The sequence below is a fragment of the Nicotiana tabacum genome, chromosome 20 (genome assembly GCF_000715075.1).
Source record: "Nicotiana tabacum cultivar K326 chromosome 20, ASM71507v2, whole genome shotgun sequence".
Lineage (NCBI taxonomy): Eukaryota > Viridiplantae > Streptophyta > Magnoliopsida > Solanales > Solanaceae > Nicotiana > Nicotiana tabacum.
In genome coordinates, this window is record NC_134099.1 from 72,889,778 (window position 1) to 72,910,375 (window position 20,598).

Genomic DNA, 20,598 nt, shown 5'->3' on the forward strand with positions numbered 1-20,598 from the left:
CCACATGGCGCTGTGACTACTGACTTGGTTTACCTATGTAACTATATACAGGATTATGTAGAGGAAGCAGGGTATAGCCCTATGGTGGAGAATGGTAAGAATACTGCTAGGAGGGCGAATGGTAGGTAGTCTGATGAGTAGATGGATGTAGTGGAAAAGATGTGTGCCTAAAAGATTGCTGCCGGCCATCAGCAATGGAGGGATTCAAGCGTGGAGTGGAAGAAAGCGAGGATGCAGCACTATCCTCATGATCAATAGGCCTCTTATCCTTCATAGACCTACCTCAACCCCTACTGGTCATCTGTATTACTTAAAGAAAATTTTAGAATTGAGAATATAAATCTATATAAGTTGAGAGCGCTTGAAAAAATTAACATGATAGTCGTATTCGATATATCCTTCCTCGTCCGAAAATTCTTCCTCTTCACTTATTTCATTTTCATCAGGTGATTCTTTGTTCTCATTTTCTATGATTGTTATTTCCTCTATTTCAAACTCTTCTAATATGCATTGAGGATGCTCCAATTCATTTTCTAACTGATCATCCACCATTTTGTTAACATTTGAGGTATCGTTTTGGTAAGCAACATCTAGCACATTTTCAACTTCCACTCTACCAACAGGCTTAGTTTTGATTACAACCAACCAATCAGCCTTATCCCTCCACAGTGGATATGGAGCATAATACACTTTCCTAACATTTTCTATAGTTATAAAAGGATCATAGTGATCATACTTCCTCTTTTTATTAACCTCAATTATGTTGTAGTGTGAGTGTATATTTGTACCTCTTCTAGGTGTTGGGTCAAACCACTTGCATCGAAAAATCATGATCTTCTTATTTGGCCAACCTGAATATGATAATTCTAGAATTTCTTTGATTACAGCATGATAATCATTTACCCATCCTAGTTGCCTTCACCACCTTTGACACACACCTCAATGTTATGGCTTTTTTTTATACTTGGAGCATTCCTCGGTGTGAAAATTGTAACCATTCACAAAATACTTAGACATAATTGTAACCGTAGGTTCAAGTCCCCAAGATATATCTTTCAAAAATTAATTAACACCGTTGTTTGGATTATTGACCTACATGTAATTTTAAATAAATCACAAGTGAGCAAGTATATTCACAAGTGACCAAGTATGTATATTCACATGTGAGAAAGTATGTAAGCCACACTTACACACTCTTTAAACCATGCCACAAATGTAGAATATACAACATCATGGCCAAATTGACTCACGAAGTCACTTCTCTGACACATAAAAATTTTGTTAGTTCCATCAACCTAATTAAATAATAGTCCATGTAAATTAATCTTATGTCAACACTTACTTAAGAAAGAGTTGAACTTCTGAATAATTTAGCAACACATGATTTGAAGCTGATTTGTACTCCACACTACTTAGGACACTTTTTGATCGATCCTTAGAACCTCGGCCTAGTTGATTGAATATGGACATTGGTGGATATAATGGATCATTCTCAATCACGACATTGTGCCGATTAGGCCTATTTCTAGCACATGGCACATGATTGTCGAAGTAGTAAGAACAAAAATGGGCAGTTTCCTTTGCAAGATAGGCTCCGCATATGGATCCTTCAATCCTATTCCTCTATTTAACAAATTATTTACACTTGCTGAAAGTCTTGGAAATTGTCATATTAGACGATAATGTTAAAGAAAATTACATGAAAGAATCAAGGTTTGATCATTACCTCTCGAATGGATATATCCAGCTGCATTGAATCGGCCCTCCAAGTCACGCCTCGTATACAAGGTGAATTCGAAGGTGTTCTATCACATCAAAGAAACCACATGGAAAAATCCTTTCCAGCTTATTACTGATTATAGGAATGTTCTGATTCATTTGAAATAGGTTTTCTTCCCTTAATGTGGTAGAATATAAGTCTTTGAAGAACAAAGTTATCTCTGTGATGGGTTTTCAGACATTTTCAGGCAAACCACAAAATGCAATAGGGATTAAAGTTTCCATGAAGATATGACAGTCATGACTTTTCATATGAGTCAGCTTTCCTGCAACCATATTGGCACGTTTTTTCAGGTGCGAAGCATAGCCCTCAAACATCTTTAGGTTTGTAATTCACTCACAAATCTGTCATTCTTTTGTTCCTCTATTTAACAAGTTTCTCCATCTAAAGGATGACACATAACACTGGGAGACCTTCTATTTTCATAGTGCCATATCATATGAGGAGCGAAACTCATCGATGCGTACAACCTCTTTAATCTAGGAATAAGAGTTAAATAATGCATCGACTTCAACAACCTTCTTCCCACTGGAAACCCACTTAAAATAAGGTTTTTTCACAAAATTTACAACTTTCTAAATCTGCATCACCCTTATAATACAACATGCAACCATCTTCACAACAATCAATTATCATAGACGAGAGTCCTAACTAGGAAACTAGTCTTTTAGCCGTATAGAAATCTTCAGGTATGTTTAAAGTTGGGTCCACTAGTTCACTCATAAGGCCAATAAAAGAATCCATTCCCGCTTTGAGAAATATTAGTATCTGATTTGATACTTAATAATCTAACTGCAACAGACAACTAAAAGTGCATACTCCCTTCACTTAATAGATGACTAGTCGTTTCTAACTGTTCATAAAAATATTTTGCCTCTTCGTTAGTAAATTGTTCAACACTTTCATGGGGTTCAAACTCGAATTGCATACCAAAAGCATCCGCAACCATTTCATGGTATCTAGTATATTGAATGCTATTCTCCACCGACCTACTAATTTCCCCAACAACTACGCTATGAAATACACCACAATTACTATCAACCTCTGATGTGATTCTTCGAGTTAATAAAGAATCAACCGAACAAGATCAAGATCTTGAAACAAAAATGTAGTTTGTCGGTCGATTTCAAGAAATAACGTATCTCAAGTTTTAGGACTCGAAATCTGATCATTCAAAAATGAGGTTAAAGATGACGATCTAATCTATAATAAAGAATATTTACTCGTTCAAAACAAGTAAATATTGATGTTGTAGCAGTTCAATGAAAGTTATGATTCTACGATATCAAAAGAACGAATTTAGATCAAGAAACGCGTTCTTGAAAGATCAAGAACTAAACAAGTTTCTAAAGTCACCACTTGGAATCAAGTAACGTGATAAAGAAACACCACACACAACTGAAAACTAAATAAAGACTATCACCACCTTGCTTGGAAACAAAAATAAGGATAAAGAAGAAAAAATAGAGAAAAAGACTGTATTGTAAAACTAGGGAAAGCCTCAAAAACGTGAATTCCTTTCTTCAAGGCAAGATGACCCTTTATATAGGCCTAGAATATCTTCTTTTATGACTACAATTCCTATTCTAATAAGGAAATAAAATAACTAAAGACAAGAAAAGTAAAATCCCTATTCCACAAGGAAAAGAAACCATAACCCTACTAAAAGAAAAATTCCTATTCTAAAAGGAATAAAGTAAATCCTATTTTAAGAAGGAAAGAATCTTGACTTCTTGAAATCAACCTTGAGCTTCTTAGACTTCTTGTGCTTTTTAAAAATAAGTCCATATGTTTGGACATGAGATCTAAAACATCATCTTTGCCACAATTAATAAAATTTAACATAGATTCTTCGTTTACATCAACAGACCTACAGTAAATTATGTGCAAGAATGAGCAAACCCCATCAAATGTAGGATACACATTCTCATTGGGCCTACCAATGACCCCCAAATCAATTCTGATCATCCTAAAATAGGTAAATAACCTTTTAAGGATCAATAGTAACCTATCCATAACACATTGTCAGTTGTTTAACTCTTAACATATCTTCACAGCCCACAACCAAGGAATAGTCTGCTTATGAGAATATCCAATAACTAAACCTCAAGAATACAAGAATCCCCATATCTAATCACGACTCCACCAACTCAAATGACTGACACATCACTCTACACAATCATCTCATGGAAAATACCCACATAAATCTTTCACACCGAGTAGCAAACCTGAACATCAATGGTCATGTGATCTCTGTAGTACTAGTCAAGCATCTTCATATTAACGTACATCCTTCTCAGGCAACACAAGATAGTGCTAGCATCCTCTAAATGCCTGAAATCCCCTATGTTGTCTAGAACTTGTAACCTTCTTTTCAAGACTAAACTGCAACCTTATCCGTATAATCCCAATCCCACACGGTGCACCACATCTATCATGCTATCTATGAAAGTGCGAGAATCTCACAATATCATCATTGAATTACAAGTAGGATATACATGTCATCAACCAAGAACCTTAAATTTAACTCAATCCTAGAGGACATTACCAGACACAACAAACCTTATGTACCCATAGAAAACATCAATCTTAAGTCATGATCAAAGCTGCCACGAACTATTTGGAACCCATTTGCACATAATCAAATCATCAGAACTATTTTGCCTCTAACTCAACCAAGTCATGCACACTGCCAAACCTAAAAGTAACTCAACCCGAAATGCTCACTCTGAAGGGACCTTCTGCGAATTCGAAGACGTTTCTTGCAACTCTCTAATACTTCCATACAGAGTTAATATTGATATAGAATTACGATAGTCTAGATGCCATCCACTATTGATCTCATGTCCTATCCATACACAAATCCAAAAATTCTTAAATACCACATATATATATTGAACTCATCAGAACCATCTCGATAGCCATCCACTCCTCTCCAACCTTCAATGCACAGACAATGCGTACCAAACAACATGTGCTGCAATAGCACATGAATATCCAAAAGAAGCAACCAAGCGGTTTATTTTCCTTGCACACTACATCCCCAACGAATATCAACCCTGAATCATCCTAAGATCTCTATATACCCGTAAAGTATAGTACACCCTCCACCCAACAAATCCCTTGCTCGAACAATCCTCGAAGCCATCCGCTCTAAGTCATAGCTAATCCAAAAGCATCCCTTAGTCCAGAAACTGATATAACACATGACCATGAGATTCGATGATCGATAACAAACTCCCCCACTTGGCTTGACCCCATGTACTTAGTAAGTATCTTAACTAACCTTCGTAAAGTAGTGATGATGTTTTAAGTCAAAGATACTCAGTTATTATTTTACCTGTGCAGATGATAAATAACAACAAGGCAAGAGATATGAAAAATAACATTAAGAGCATCAACTGGAGAACTAAGGAACAAGTTAGCACACATGGAAAATAAGGACATAACTCTATGAACTATTCATACGAAGGAAAACAACAATCATAAAATACACACTAGGATCATAACCAGATATTCATAACAATATTGTTGCGACGCGCAACCCGATCACAATATTAAATGCGGCATGCAACCCGATCCCAATATCAACAAAAATATCATTGTGTGTAATTCGATTCATATGTAAATATAATACTATTGCGTCATGTAACCCGATTCATATTTAAATTAAATATTATTGTAGCGTGCAACCCGATCCATATATAAGTATAAATCCACTTATGGCATGCAACCCCATTCCAAATATATCAGTTCATATGAAATTATCCAACAACAACCAAGCACGGGAAAGTTTACAACATAACACCAAGAAAACGAACATGCAAAATTCAATTAGGAAATACAAAGTCAAAAAAAGTAAGATGGGCAACCTAGTGTCCAAGAGATAGTCTCCCATATATAATTACAAGGCTTTCATGACATATTAAATTACAACCAATCCAATATTCACCCAATTTGACTAAGTATAGAAGAGTAGGGCATGAAACGAGTATCGATATATAGCAAGTGAAAATAGGTATCAGGTAGAGGAATTTTGTAACGACCCGACCGGTCATTTTAAGAATTAACGCCCCAATCCCCTATTAACCGCATTTACCGTATTTGTTTCTGCTATTGTGAGTTGCCGGGAGGATTTATTTGGAGTTTCAAAAAATTTGGAGAAAGTTCTTAGACTTAAATTTTGAGTTTTAATTGGGAATTTGACATTGGATTTGGATAATTTTAGTATGGTTAGACTCATGAGAGTATGAGTATTCGGAAAACATAAATTTTACCTGATTTTGAGATGTGGGCCTGGAGGGTATTTTGGTCATTTTTCCTAATTTCGTGTATTAACTTAGAATTTATTTGTAGAATCAGTTACTTGAAGTGTTATTTACATTATGCAATTGAATTGAATAGGTTTGGACCATTTGGAATTGAGTACTCGTGGCAAGAACGTAGTTTCGAGTTGATTTCGAGCCGATTTGAGGTAAGTAACTTGCCTAATCTTGTGTGGGGGAAACTCCCCTTAGGATTTGGTATTATTGATATTTGAAATGCCTTGTACGTGAGGTGACAAGTGCGTACTTGTGCTAATTGTTGAAAATCCAGTTTTGCTTAAGTAACTAAAATTATGTTTCCTTTCCTGTTTATACTACTTGTAATTTAAGCCAGTTGTTAGCTTAGGGAAGCATGTCTAGTTGACTTAATTGCTTTACTTGCTCAAACTACCTTATTTGGATTATGTGCAGCATGCTAGGCTAGAAATACCTGTTTTACCTTGGTATGTAATTTGAATTGAATTGTGTATTCTTCGTGTTGTTGCTGTGTGTTTACTTTGGGACTACGGGACGGTATCTCGGGAGATCCCCTTGCATGTTTACTTTGGGATTACAGATCGGTATTTCAGGAGATCCCCCTGCACTTTTATATTGGAACTACGAGACTACACCCGGTAGATTTCCCCAGTATTGAGTATTTATATTTGGGACTATGGATCAGTATTCCAGGAGATCCCCTCACATTATGAGTTGGACTATGGGACGGTATCCCAGGAGATCCACTGGATATTTATATTTGGGATTACAGGACGGTATCCTGGGAGATCCCCGATTGTTATCTCTTTGTTGAGCTGTATTCCTTTCCGTGATTATTTCGTCTCTGTTATATTTGTTGTTGTTCTTACCACCCTGTGTTACTTCTTAATGTTGCACTTATTATACTGTCTTATTCTACGCTATTATACCTTACATTTCATTTAACTTCAGTAAGGCCCTGACCTTCCTCGTCACTACCCGACCGAGGTTAGGCTTGGCACTTACTGAGTACCGTGGTGGTGTACTCATGCCCTTTCTGTGCATGTTTTTCATGTGCAGATCCAGGTACTTCGACTCAGTCCTACCACCCTTGAGGCGAGGCGATTTCCCAGAGACTTGGAGGTATATCTGCCACGTCCGCTGATCGAGGAGTCCCTTTTTATTCTCTCTTTAAGTATTAGCCCTTATGTATTTTCTTTTGTTAGACATTCTGGAGTTAGATACTTGTAGACATTCAAAAGCTTGTGATTTTATGAGATTCCGGGTTTTGGGAAATGTGTTTCAGTTTCAAAAGTTTGTATTGTTTATGCCGAGCAACATCTTAAATACTTCGTTATGTTGTTTCTGTAGTCTATCTTAAGTTTAAGTCAAAACCCCCCAATTTCTTCTTTCAAATACTTGGTTTAGGTGTAATGGTACTTTTGTGTGTGTGTATATATATATATATATATATATATATATATATATATATATATATGTGTGTGTGTGTGTGTGTGTGTGTGTGTATAAACAAAGATAAAATTACTTACCTTTTTGATTTGGTGTTTATCTCCTGTAAAATCGTCTTACTTGTGCTCCAAGTACTCAAAAAGTATAGAAAACAAATTCAAAATCCCGAAATTGGATATTTTAAAGCCCTTGTTTGCCGTGAAAATGGTCACAACAATTAAATTTGTAAATGGGATTCTAAAAATACGTGATCTATTTTTATGCTAGTTGTTAGAGCAGATGATGCTAGGAATATGAAGTTTAATGATGCAATGCGAGCCAAAACGAGGCAGTAATCAAACCGAGGGGTTTACTACCCTGGCTTCGGACTGGTCGATGGAGGACCTCGGGGTCGATACCTGGGCTCTATTTCGAGCTATCGGGGGTAGTCAGGAATGGGATAATAGTTAAGATACGATTGAAAAAGACTCTTTATGGCCAATATCGAGCAATAAATGAAGAACAAGTGGGAGAAAAATGAATGACAAAGTGGCCTCGAGCCAGTAAGAACAAGTGAGTTAGAGAGAAAAGAGACAGAGAGATATTATTGATCTTGGGGAGAAATAGTTGGAGCAACATCAGCTTCCTACAAAGTAGCGAGGATTCCCTTTATATGTGAGGGGAACTCGGCTATAGTACAACATGCATTAATTATAAAGTATGGAGATGGAACGGCTAGACGTGATACTCTGGATAGGCCGGCTTTGTTAGACTTAGCAGTGTGCCTTCGAAGCTTTCCCTTCTGTTCTGGCCTTGACCTCCGTCTTCTTTGAGTCGGGCCTCAACGAGACCCGAGGGAGGGGACTCGGTCGTGGCTCCCCGTCCTCGGGGTCTCGAGGCATTCTTCCGAAATGACTTGATAGCGAGAAATTAAGTCCTCTGATTTTGCTGAGTACAGATAGTCTCTGCATTTCCCAGAACGAAGCAATGGGAAATAATTCTGACACTTGACTCCTCGAGCTTCTTACGATGACGTCATACCAATGATGCAACCTGTGGCACGAGCTTTTGTGGCTATCGGGGTGTCCTATGGACTTGTGCATTTCGGCTTCATTCAATGCATTGCTGATTCTCGTTCCCCAAGGTGAATTTACCACCGTCGATTTAGGTTTTCACGAATGCAATAACTGTATCCGCCGGTCAATCTTCCAAAGCCTCGATGATGATGTCGTTACCCCCTATAAATGGGGGTGCCGTGGCATTGTTTTTCCTATCCCAGTATACTCGTTGGCTTATTTTCCCATTTCTTCTTATCATTTTCTGCTATCCTGGAACATCATGCTTGGGGCTCATGGCCTCAAGGCCGTTTGGTGGAGCTCCCGTAGATGATGTTGCGGAATCTTGCCGGGGCTTCCTCTTGTCGTGCATAATCATGCTGTTATGTCGCTGCCGTGGTTTTCGATATGTTTGTTGTTACTGTTGCTGTTGGCCCGAGATGATGACAGACGAGAAGTCAATTTTCCCATCATGTAGACAGTAGTTCGGACTATGCACCGCTTCTCACTCTCCTACCTAGGTCTGGTGTGGCACTTCATCCCTTGGGTTTTTCCTTTCCTAAGGGATAAAATGGCACTACCGTCCGTTGAGGTTGGGGCCTACCGAATCTTCATCTTTTCCCTCAACAAAACCCCCCCGAGGATTGAGCTGGGAACCTAGAGGAGGTGGCTGTCGAAGGAATCACCCTCGAGGATGTGCAATCGAGAGGGCGACGCTCGGGGATGCCGATACCAGAGATGGACCTTCGAGGATGGACCGGGCTCTCGGGTTTCATCACATGTACATCCTTTCATTCCTCCGTTTTTATGTAGAGATCCTCTGTAGGTTTTTGTAATTGTATGTAAGGACCTTTTGAGGGCTGTTGTACATGGAAATTTATGAATATGAAGATACTTTCTTGATTTCTGTTTTCAGTTTTCGCCCTGTTGTTACATGTTCTTGTGTGCTTCGAAGCCTTCGAATATTTTCCTTTATTGTTGGCCACTGATATCTAACTTGGGTGCGAGCGTTCTTTCTGATCCTCCGCTAACTGACATGGCTCTTTTTCAAGCCCACCGTCGTACCCCGGACCAAGTCTGAATTGATCTGATAGGCTCGGGCTTTTGGGACCTTCGAGCTGCATAGAGATAGTATGCTGAGTTTCTGGAGATTTCGAGGGTGGTATCCTAAGCGAAGGTTGGCTTCGGGTATCTGGGGGCCTGCTCTGAACTTGATGTAGATAGATTTTCAAAGCATAGTGGATAGACTTCTATTGAGGGGTTGCCTTACGCTCAGGTGATGCCTCAAGCTCTCCTAGAGCTTTCACGATCGGATCTTCGCACGCTTATTTTTCTTTTGAGAAAGGGAAACCATGAGATCGGGTACCTCCTCGAGTTAAATGATGGTGTTGAAGGATTCTTGAAGCGCGACTTCTCTTTTTGGCAGAGATCCTCAAGGCCGGGCACTACCTCGAGACTGGAGACAATACATTTGACTCTTTGAGGCCTAACGTCTTGTCAATGGATGCCTCTGGGGTCGGGTACCGCTACGGGATCTGTATTGAGGCCATTGGCCTCCCTGGCTTACTTTGGACAGGCGAATCGTCGCTATTTCCTGCATATATGTGTGGTGACCTTTGTTTCTTTAGGAGATCTCATTATTTTGGATAGCTATCCCTTCGCCTTGGTGTTGGGTCCTTCGTCTCTTCAGGCGCAAAAAGCATTGGAGCACGGTTTTTCCTTAGTCTGTCGATTCTACCATAGCCTTGGTAACTACTTCGGGGCCGGGCCATCAGGGATGGGAGAGTTCCATGCCCAGCGTTCAGGATCTGTGGGATTTCCCTCCAAAGATTGTGTCTTTGATAAGAGAGGAACATCTGGATATGGTGACAAGATACTGCGGATGGAGTGGGGAGATGACGCTGCAGGTACTTTCCCCGGGTGAGAGCATTACGGACTCTACTGATGGATTCTTGAGCGTGTACCTATATCCCTTCGCATTTGTCCCCCTTGACAGGGTCTTGCTTGATTTCTTCCTGAAGTATCGCGTTACTTTGAAGTAGATACATCCGTCATTTTGGTGAGTAGTGTTGATGATGAGGTTCTTTGCGGAGAAGGCTGGGCTTGACTTCACGCTAAGCCACCTTGTCAGGCTGTATCAGCCCTTTCACCATCGATGCCTGTTAACCTTTTGGTGCCGTTCGTCCATGCCTTTTGTTGTTGATGATGAAGAAGGTGATGACCAAGAGTGGGTCAGTCGATTCGTCCGAGTCCAGACGGCTGACATTGTCCTCGAGGAGCTTATGCCATTTCTCGAGGGTTGGAATTATGCTCGTGAGTGGAATGCCTGGCTCTTTCTCAGGTTTTGCTTATAGCGAAAGTCATTTGAGTAATTGTTTTTCTTCCCTTTCGCAGCAACTTCATGGACGCCAGACGAAGTTCTCGATCTGCCCGACTGGGTCCGGAGGTTGGTGACCCATTCGACCTGCAACGAGCGTAAGTGGCGAGCTATGTCCTGTAACAGATGGGAAGAGAAATACCAAGGTACGCACGTACGATGCCTTTACCTTGGTCTTCGTACATTTGAGATGACACTTTCCTTTTTCTTTGACACTAGTATTGCTGATGTAGGTATCGAGCGGCTTCTTGGGGGGAGGATGTGCTCTTCTAGAGAGGGGGATGAGTCGTCGACCTCCGAGCTAAGGGATGGAGACAAACGGGATCCATACCTACAGTGTGATGGAGCTTTTAGTGGGGCCGAACGGGCCCGTGTCTCCTAGGAGAGGGCATCGTCCGAGCCTGCTGTTCCTAGAGTGTTTGATTCCCACACGACAGTTCCTCCGAGTGAATATGCTTTGCCCGAGGTTGGTTCCCCTGGGGCCGAAGGGGTAGAATCAATAGGAGTGTGCTCTGACTTCGAGAAAGTCTGCCGGTTTCACTTCATGGTGAATTTTGGTGCAGTTCTTCTGTATTTTGCATCCTCATTTTCTTATTGAGTTTTCCTTTTGCAGGCCTTTGATAGGCTCTGGTTTGAGCTACTTCATCAAGGGGCAAGGCTTCGGAAAGCTCTGGATGATGGTGAGTCCCTTATGCTCCTTAGCAAGGAGAAGGAGGTTGAGTTGCTGCATTGGCTATATAAGGCGTATCGGAGCTCGAACTACGAGCGTTATGTGGTAGAGTAGGTAACCTTTCGTATTACGCGCTTTGCTCTTTTTGACCATTAAGGTTAACCCCTTTTCCTATCTTAGCTGTAGAAGAGAATGGAAGCCTTGGAGTACCTTAAAGGCGACACTGACTGCATCAGGAATGCTTGCGATGAGCTAAGGGCTCAGGTGCAGGCTCAAGCTTTAGAGGAGAGAGGTGCCTTGGCCAAGGTTCCTGCCTTCAAGGCCTAACTCCGCTTGGCTCGCGACAACGCTATAGTTCAAGCGGATATGATCGGGAAACTCGAGTCCGATCTTTCAAAGATCAGGGCTGGGATAATCGATGCACGGGCTGAAGCAGCATTAAGCCGAACCAAGGCTGATCAAGAGATGGCGATACGTATGAAGGACGTTGCTGATGCCCAAGCTGATCTGAAGCGGGCCCTCGACCGTGAGAAGAGGATCGAGGAATATGTTCGTTACAGATCCCGAAGAGAAGTACTCGAGGAGATCGGCGCAAAGAGCTTCATTCTCTCGGAGGAATTGACTCGAGCAAGGGCAGACGAGCATGACGCTCGGTCACTTCTTGCTGATGTCATGGAGAGCGAATTTGGGGCTGGCAAGCTGTAGCCCTTTGGAGTGGAGTGTAGAATTCGTTGTTTTTCTGTTTTGTATTTAGTACTTACAGAGTATGTTTGTAGATAGAGAGTGCCTTTTGCGTATGTAAGATAAGAGAATACTTGAAGCTTTATTTCTTCCGCATCTCTTTCTGTATTGCTTTTGACCAGGCGGGCTGGTTTCGGTGCTTGGCGGGAGCCTCGTGGGTCCAGAACTAATCAGGCAGGCCCAGAGGCTTTTAAGTGCAATTCTTGACGTGAACAGGCATTGGGGCCTCCGTGCTTTGCCCGGATGTTTCGGCTTAGTCCCCGAGTCAAGCCTTGACTCAATCTTGCCTGACCTTCAATCTTTTGTGCCGGTGTAGGCGGATAGCAATTGTTCTTAATTCTTGCCCTTGGGCATTTTCCGTTTCAACTATTTTGAGTCCAGTCTCCTAGTCACATTGCGACTCGAGCTTTAATTGACCCTTAAGTTCTTTCTAGCTTGCATGGGTGGACGACAATGGCTTTTGTGCATCGGGTCGAAGTGACCTTCCAAGTGCGTGGCCTGAAGGGTCATTTGGCTGGAGACAATAACATTTATGCCGTGCCCTTAGGCATAGTGTAGTTAACTATTTTGGATCCGCTCTCGGAATCGGGTTACGACTCGAGCTCATTTTAATCCTCAAGTTTCAAATTTTGAGCTGGCGACAGTGGCTCTTACGCTATTTGGTCGTTGAGACCTTTTTAGTGTGCATCCTGGAGGCTCGTTTGGCTGGCAACAATGGCTCTTACGCTTTTGCCCGTGGGCTTTTTTGTAGGCTTTGTTTTCCTCTTGTTAAGGGTCTTTTTCAAATGATTTTGCCTGACCCGTCGTCAGTTTTGGAAGAACCTCGATTTCAAGTCATTAGCGGTGATGTTCGAGCACCTCGGAAGGTTTATAGCTCGTAGGCTGAGTAGCTCAAAGCCTTGTGATTTGGAGCTAACATGGTCGAAGCTCATTTTTCTTGTTGAGGGAAACCTATTTTAACCGGTTCTTTTCGAAGTATATTCGATGTAATTGCTTGCGATTTTGTTAGCGACAGTCGGACGTCCCTGAGTCACGCTAATTTGGCTGGAGCAGCCGTTTTGACCGTAGTCATATGTGTTTGGCCGGATCCATTTTTGATCCCGAGTGATAGTTTAGGCGTCTACACCGAGGGTATGCCCTTTCATGATTCTTACAAATGCAATATATAGCCTAAACTTCGTGATTGAGTTTTACGCTTGTAGTAAGGTCTTACAAAATTTTCATGCCTGTTGAGGTCTTACAATTTGTCATGCCGGTTGAGGTCTTATTGTTTTTGTTATGCCTATTGAGGTCTTACAGTTTTTGTTGTGCCTGTTAAGGTCATATAGTTTTTGTTGCTATGTAGAATAGATCTAGTTACACCGAGTCAGCCCGCTCGGGGTCTTACAGTTTCAGGTTTTCTAGTGTATGGCGATTGATGATAGTCTCCGAGTCATCGAGTTTGCTTAGGCTCGAAGGTCGCTATTTGTGAGCTCGGAGTTGCCTCATTGGGGCATTATGAGCTCAGAGTTCCGACCCTGGGGTCGTGCGGGTGCCAGATTGTTGACGCTAAGTCTCCGAGTGTTTCGGGACACATTCGGTGGAGGGATCCCTGCCGAGAGTATGCTAAAATTTCCTTTTCTGGAGCATGAGATGTTGAAAGATATTCTTTATTGCTTGGCATAAATATATATTGTTTCATCATTGTGAGCTCGGACCGCGCGATCGCGGTTCCCTGGGCTGTTTTGTCCGGTACATGATTCCGTATTGAAACTCAGTCTGCCATTCCCCGGCCCTTCCGAGCGGATGGCGCCCTCAAAAGAAGATTGTTGCTCGTCGTTTGACTGTAGAAGAAGGCCTGTGATCTTGTCGGATCCTCCTCTGGGGTACGTTGCTCCGCTAATAACCTTGCTGGCGAGACCTTCTTTGGGGCGGCAGTCCGACCGAGGGGAAAGAACGTGGCGTGTTCTGTTAAAACCTTGGGATCTCTGGGTAGAGTTAGAACTTCCGAATGTCCCGTCCGATTGTCTGCATACAGGTCAGTGAAAAAATAACAAAGGAGTGAAGCAGTTCTTCCTTACCGCGGGATGTGTAGGCGACATTTTGAGGTTTGGTATGTTCCTGCCATTTCGGGGTGTGGGCTCTAGTACAACCCAACGCTGTGTTTAATCGGGCTTGGACAAAGATGTGGTTCACTTACCTTTTGACTCTTTCGAGAGTGGAGATGTTGGTGCTGGCAGTGTGTCATGTGATGCGGAATTTCCTTTTGCCACGTGTCGCTTCCTGCAGGTGGTTTTAACTCCATCCCTTGCATGGAATTTTTTCCCTTTTGGTGAAGTGAGGACGACCCTATCTTCGGGTTGTGTGCCCGAGGTCATCTGAATAAGGCGTCTGTGCCTTGAACTTCCTTTGATGACATGGAACTCGGCATTCGATCTGGGCCAATCATGTTGTGCTGCGGGGAATGATCTTTTGCCCCTTATTATAGCGATCGCCGTTTTGAGTCCATCAAGGATTCGAGGGGTGGTTATGTTTTGACCCGATGGTCCGATAGTGTTGATCGAATCACCTGAACTCATGAGCACATGTTTTATCAAAAATGGATCGAGTAAGGAAGAAGGTTACCAGTATATCATTGCGAGATCGAGACAAGGTCTCAGTATCCTCTTTGCTGACTGTAAGGGCGTCCTCGGGGGTATATCCCCGGGTCTGCCTTTCTCTGGTGCCGAGAAATTTTGCTCTCCTTTTTACAAGTTCTTGGAAAGGGTCGTCTTTCCTCTATCATCGTGGCGATGTGCTGCGGCCCACTTGTTTCGTTCCTCTTGGATGCCTTTCGTACTGGAGACCGAACTTGAATTCGGTCGCTCGTCAGTTCTCGGCGGCAATTTTTATGGTGCGGCTTGGCGTCTATTCTTCGGAGTTGGTGGCTACCCTCAGCCCTGCCGCTACATTTACTGTGTAGTTCCTGCGCCAAGATGCGATTTATTTAGGGGGAATTCGATCGAATTGGTCCGAGCCATTTGACGCCCCAGTTTCGCCTATGGCGAGCAAGATGTTTGGTATAGCAATATGGAAATTGTACTCTGGTGGGCGAGGTGCCCTTGCCAGCCATGTGTCCTCATCGACTCTGGTTTTGTTAACATTTCTTTGAGGATATTGCCCTCGGGCCATTCTTCGATCGTTGTAAGGTAGATTGCATCTAGGGGAATTCCTCTTATCTGTGACGCACGGGCGGTAGCTCGCTCTATTTGGTTTCTTTGTCAAGACCCTATTTGGGTAATTTGATCCCGAGGAGGCTCCCAGACAGGCATCCATGACCCTGGTTTACGACTGAGACCGGGTACGGGCATCCGATCATGTCTTGACTGGGTACCTGATCAAGCTTTATTTGAACTACCCTGAAATCGTCGGGCTTGGTTTGTTGAGGCTTTGAGTGAAGGCCTGTATTTCTCAGTCATTCGAGACCGGGGGTAATCCCGTTCGTTCTATCGAGGAATGAGTGTGAATCCTCGTATTGTTTCATTCTCCCTTTGCTCGGCCCTAGATGTATCTGGCTTTCTCGTCGTCGTTTCGATAGCGCTGGTGTATGCCTTTATGAAGGATTCTGATGGTACGGTAGGCGAGTTTATGGGATCGGGTGCTAGGTTGTGATGCCACTTCACGGTGCCTTTCGAGAATTTTCCCCGAACCTATTCAATAAGAAGGGCTCGATTTCGTCATCTTTTGGGTCGTTGCCTTTTCCTGCGCACATATAGGCGGTGATGTGTTCGTTGGTATCTGGGGTCCCGTTGTACTTAGGGAGCTCTGCCATTCCATACATCTGTGAAATGGGTTCTGGGGCCACTTCCTTGGGGAACGGCCGTTGCATGAACTTCCACGGACCTGATTCAACCCTTTTAGAGAGATCCCCAAGCTTCTTTGCTGCGGCAGGGTCAGCTACCGATATGTTATTGATTGACCTCTCGGGCATTTGCTCGGCGGGGGGAGCCATTTCTGGTGCTGCTGTGCTGGGAGTCTCCGGGTGGCTTTGTAACTGATCGATGGCCAACTGTTGTGCCTGCAACCTTTCAAAAATAACATGAAGACTAACTTCTTGTTCTTCCCGGGCTGGGGTTCTTTGGGCTTCCTATCGGTCGCTATGTCGTACGCTCCTATCGGTATGCGAGGTTTTGTCGACCTGCTGTGCGTCATGTGAACCCGCGTCTGCTGGAATCGATCCAGGTGCATCATTGGGATTTTGCGGTTGCGTTCCGGCAGCCGGAACAACCACGTCATTTTCCCCGTGGTTTTCGAGGTTGTCCTTCTCGACTCTGTTCACCTAGGCAGACATTTTGACCTGAAATCAAGAGATCTTGGAAAAGAAAAAGTGTGAAAGATAACTTGCATTTTTGGGATAGAACTAGCAAGAAAATAATCATTATTATTTTTAGCCCCACGGTGGGCGCCAAACTGTTTACCGTGAAAATGGTAACAACAATTAAATTTGTAAATAGGATTCTAAAAATACATGATATATTTTTATGCTAGTTGTTAGAGCAGATGATGCTAGGAATATGAAGTTTAACAATGCAATGCGAGCTAAAACGAGGCAGCAATCAAACCGAGGAGCTTACTGCCCTGGCTTCAGACTGGTCGATGGAGGACCTCGGGGTCGATACCTGGGCTCGATTTCGAGCTATCGGGGGTAGTCGGGAATGGGATAATAGTTAAGATACGATTGAACAGGGCTCTTTATGGCCAATATCGAGCAATCAATAAAGAACAAGTGGGACAAAAGTGAATGCCAAAGTGGCCTCGAGCCAGTAAGAACAAGCGAGTTAGAGAGAAAAGAGAGAGATAGAGAGATATTATTGATCTTGGGGAGAAATAGTTGGAGCAACATCAGCCTCCTACAAAGTAGCGAGGGTTCCCTTTATATAGGAGGGGAACTCAGCTATAGTACAACATGCATTAATTATAAAGTATGGAGATGGGACTGCTAGACGCGATGCTTCGGCATAGGCTCTGGATAGGCCGGCTTTGTCAGAATTAGCCGTGTACCTTTGAAGCTTTCCCTTCTATTCTGGCCTTGACCTCCATCTTCTTTGAGTCGGGCCTCAACGAGCCCCGAGGGAGGGGACTCAGTCGTGGCTCCCCGTCCTCGGGGTCTCGAGGCATTCTTCCGAAATAACTTGATAGCGAGAAATTAAGTCCTCTGATTTTGCCACGTACAACCCTATTAGTGGTCCTTCTTCTTGATCGCAGTCACCAACCTTGCGATCGCGGTTCACAAATCCTTTCCAAAACAACCTCTAGTTTAATGGCCATAAATTTCTGTAAAAGCCTCCAAATGACAAAAGATTTGAGTTTCAAAATACTAGACACAAAGGACAACAACTTTCTCTTTAGGATAATCTCCAAGCTCCTTACATATTTCACAATATAAGCTCCTGAAGTCATCCTAGTGATAGTAAAAATTTCTTCTGCAGGATCGTGGGCAAGTCCTCTTTGATCGCGATTCACTAGTCAAAAATTGTAAGTTACTCTTCACGAACGTGTCACCTGGCGGTCATTTTGAATATTTTAGCCCCGATCCCCTATTTATTTCCTCCTCTATGTTGTATTATGGTTATGTGACTTTTTGGGGGTGTTTGGTTTTGGGTTAGTTTTATTGTGAAATGGGACCCATAGTCCCTAAGTTGGAGGCTTAAGTTGAAAGAGTTGACCGTAGATGAATTTTATCTAGATGACTTCGGAATCGAGTTTTGACGGTTCCACTAGCTCCGTATGGTGATTTTGGACTTAGGAGCATGCTTGATGTTGATTTGGAGGTCCATAGGTTGTTTTTGTTTGAATTGACGAAAGTTAGAAATGTGAAAGTTTGGAAAATTAAGAAGTTTGACTAGGGGATGACTTTATTGATATTAGGGTCAGACTCTGATTCCAGAAGTTGGAATAGGTCCGTCATGTCATTTATGATTTGTGTGCAAATTTTGAGGTCAATCGGAGTTGATTTGGTATGATTCACCGCTAGTTTGGGAAGTCGGAAGTTTATAGGTTCAATAGGCTTGAATTGGGTTGCGATTCCTTGAATCGATATCGTTTTATGTGATTTTTGGCCTTGAGTAGGTCTGCTAAGTATTTTGGAACTTTTTGATGTACTCGGATAGGGTCCCGAGGGCTTAGGGTGTGATTCAGATTGAATCTAGAACAATTTTGAAATTGATCATTTTAGCGAAGCATCAGCCCTTCTGGTGTCATCGCACCTGCGGAGGGAATGGCCATAGGGTCGGTCTCGCCTGTGCAAGTGGGGAAGCACAAAAGCAAAAAAGGGCAACCTAGTCTGGGATCGCAGGTGCAGACACCTGGGCATAGGTGCGCCTCCGCAGGCGTGGAGTTGTCTTCCACAGAAGTGAAATTTTGGAAGGGCCTTGGGCAGGATCGCAGGTGCGGTCGATTTCTCTACAGAAGCGGGCTCGCAGGTGCGAACAAGTGGTATGTAGAAGCGGAACCTCATGACCTAAGCTAGAATCGCACCTGGGATGGATTTTCGCAGGTGCGACATCGCTAATGCGACCCTATACCTCAAATACATAATCACTGGGCATAAAAAGGCTAAGTTCGAGGGTTTGATCTCAATTTTGTTTTTGGACCTAGACAGCTCAGTTAGTGGTGATATTTTGAGAGATTTCAAGAAATTCATTAAGGTAAGAGATTCTAACTCGATCTTGGATATATTATATGAATTCATTGTTATTTTCATCATTTAATTAGTGATTTGAGTTGGAAATTTGGGGAAAAATTGTGACAACTTTTAGGCTAAATTTTGGGGATTTAAAAGGCGATGTGATGTCAGATTTGAGTAATTGTTGTATGGTTGGACTCGTTATTGAATGGGTGTTCGGATTTTGTTTTGGTCGGGTTCCGAGATTGGGCCCGGGGTTGAACTTTTGAGTTGACTTTTTATTTCTCTTTAAAGATCGTAACTTTATTTGTTCGGAGTAGTTTCCTATAGTTTATATTTATGGTATGAAGTTGTTTTGGATAATCGAGGGAATGTCTAAGTAGTGGATTGATAGTGTGTTTTGAACTGGGAGAAGTACCCCTTAGGATTGGTATTGTTTGTGTTAATTGTGATTTGTGAAAGCTGTGTATGCAAGGTGATGAGTGTGTATGCGGTCTAAATATGGAAATTGACTGGTTTTAGCTATGTGTATTCTTTTCATGCCTTTAATTGAGTTACAATAATATGTTATATTCAACATCTTTAGTTTATCTTCACATTCTTTACTTGTCTTACCCTCTTTCTTGTTATTTGCCTTTACATGCCTAATTAAAGTTATCCTTTCCTCTATTCCTTATTCATTATTTAACCATTGAGTTCCTTACTTGAAATTGTAAATTCTTGGAATATCTTGTTATTGAAATTGGTATTGAGCTATAAAAACTGTGATTCCCATTGAGGCAAAGTTGTTAAGTTGTGAAATACTATTCTTGTTGAGTTATTGATTTCTGGTTGTTATTGTTGAGACTCTTATGTATATTGTGGTTGAGCCATAAGCTATTTGTGTACGGTGAAATACGGGGGACCGATTTCCCCTTGATATAATGCTTCGAAGAGTGACCCCGGAAACACGGGATCTCGGGTCAGTCGCTTCCCTCGAAACCTATCGATGCCCTGCCAAGAATAACATCGGGTGAAGCCCTGATGAATGCAGGAATCCCCCCGAGGAATGCACCCGGGGTCGATCAAATCTCCTCAAACGGCTCAACGTCAGCCCACATACGACGTAAGGCTAACAAGCTGTCACATCTCATTCTCTTTTGTCATACTACACATCTTGTACTTAGTTTGGGCGTCCCCTTCCTATAAAAGGGGGTTCACCAACATCTTGTAGAGTAGCTCCATTTCTCCACTAAAGCAATAATATCTCTATCTCTCTCTCTCTTTCTCCTATTTTCTTCATTCTCACTGGCTCGAGGCCGCTTTAAAATCTATTGTCTTCTTACTTATTTCATGCTATATTGTGAAACTTTGGCCATAAAGAGCCTTGCTTGATCGTATCCTTAATTGTTATCCTATTCCCGGTTGCCCCCGATAGCGCGAGCTCGATTCGAGTCCCGACCCCGAGGTTCTTATCGACTGTCTTTGCATTCGGGCAACATGCCCCTTTGGTTTGATTTTTGTCTTGTTTTAGCTTGCATTTCATCGTTAAGTTTCACGTTCTTAGCATCAACTACTCTAACAACTAGCTTCGGAATAGATCACATATTTTTGGAATCCCATT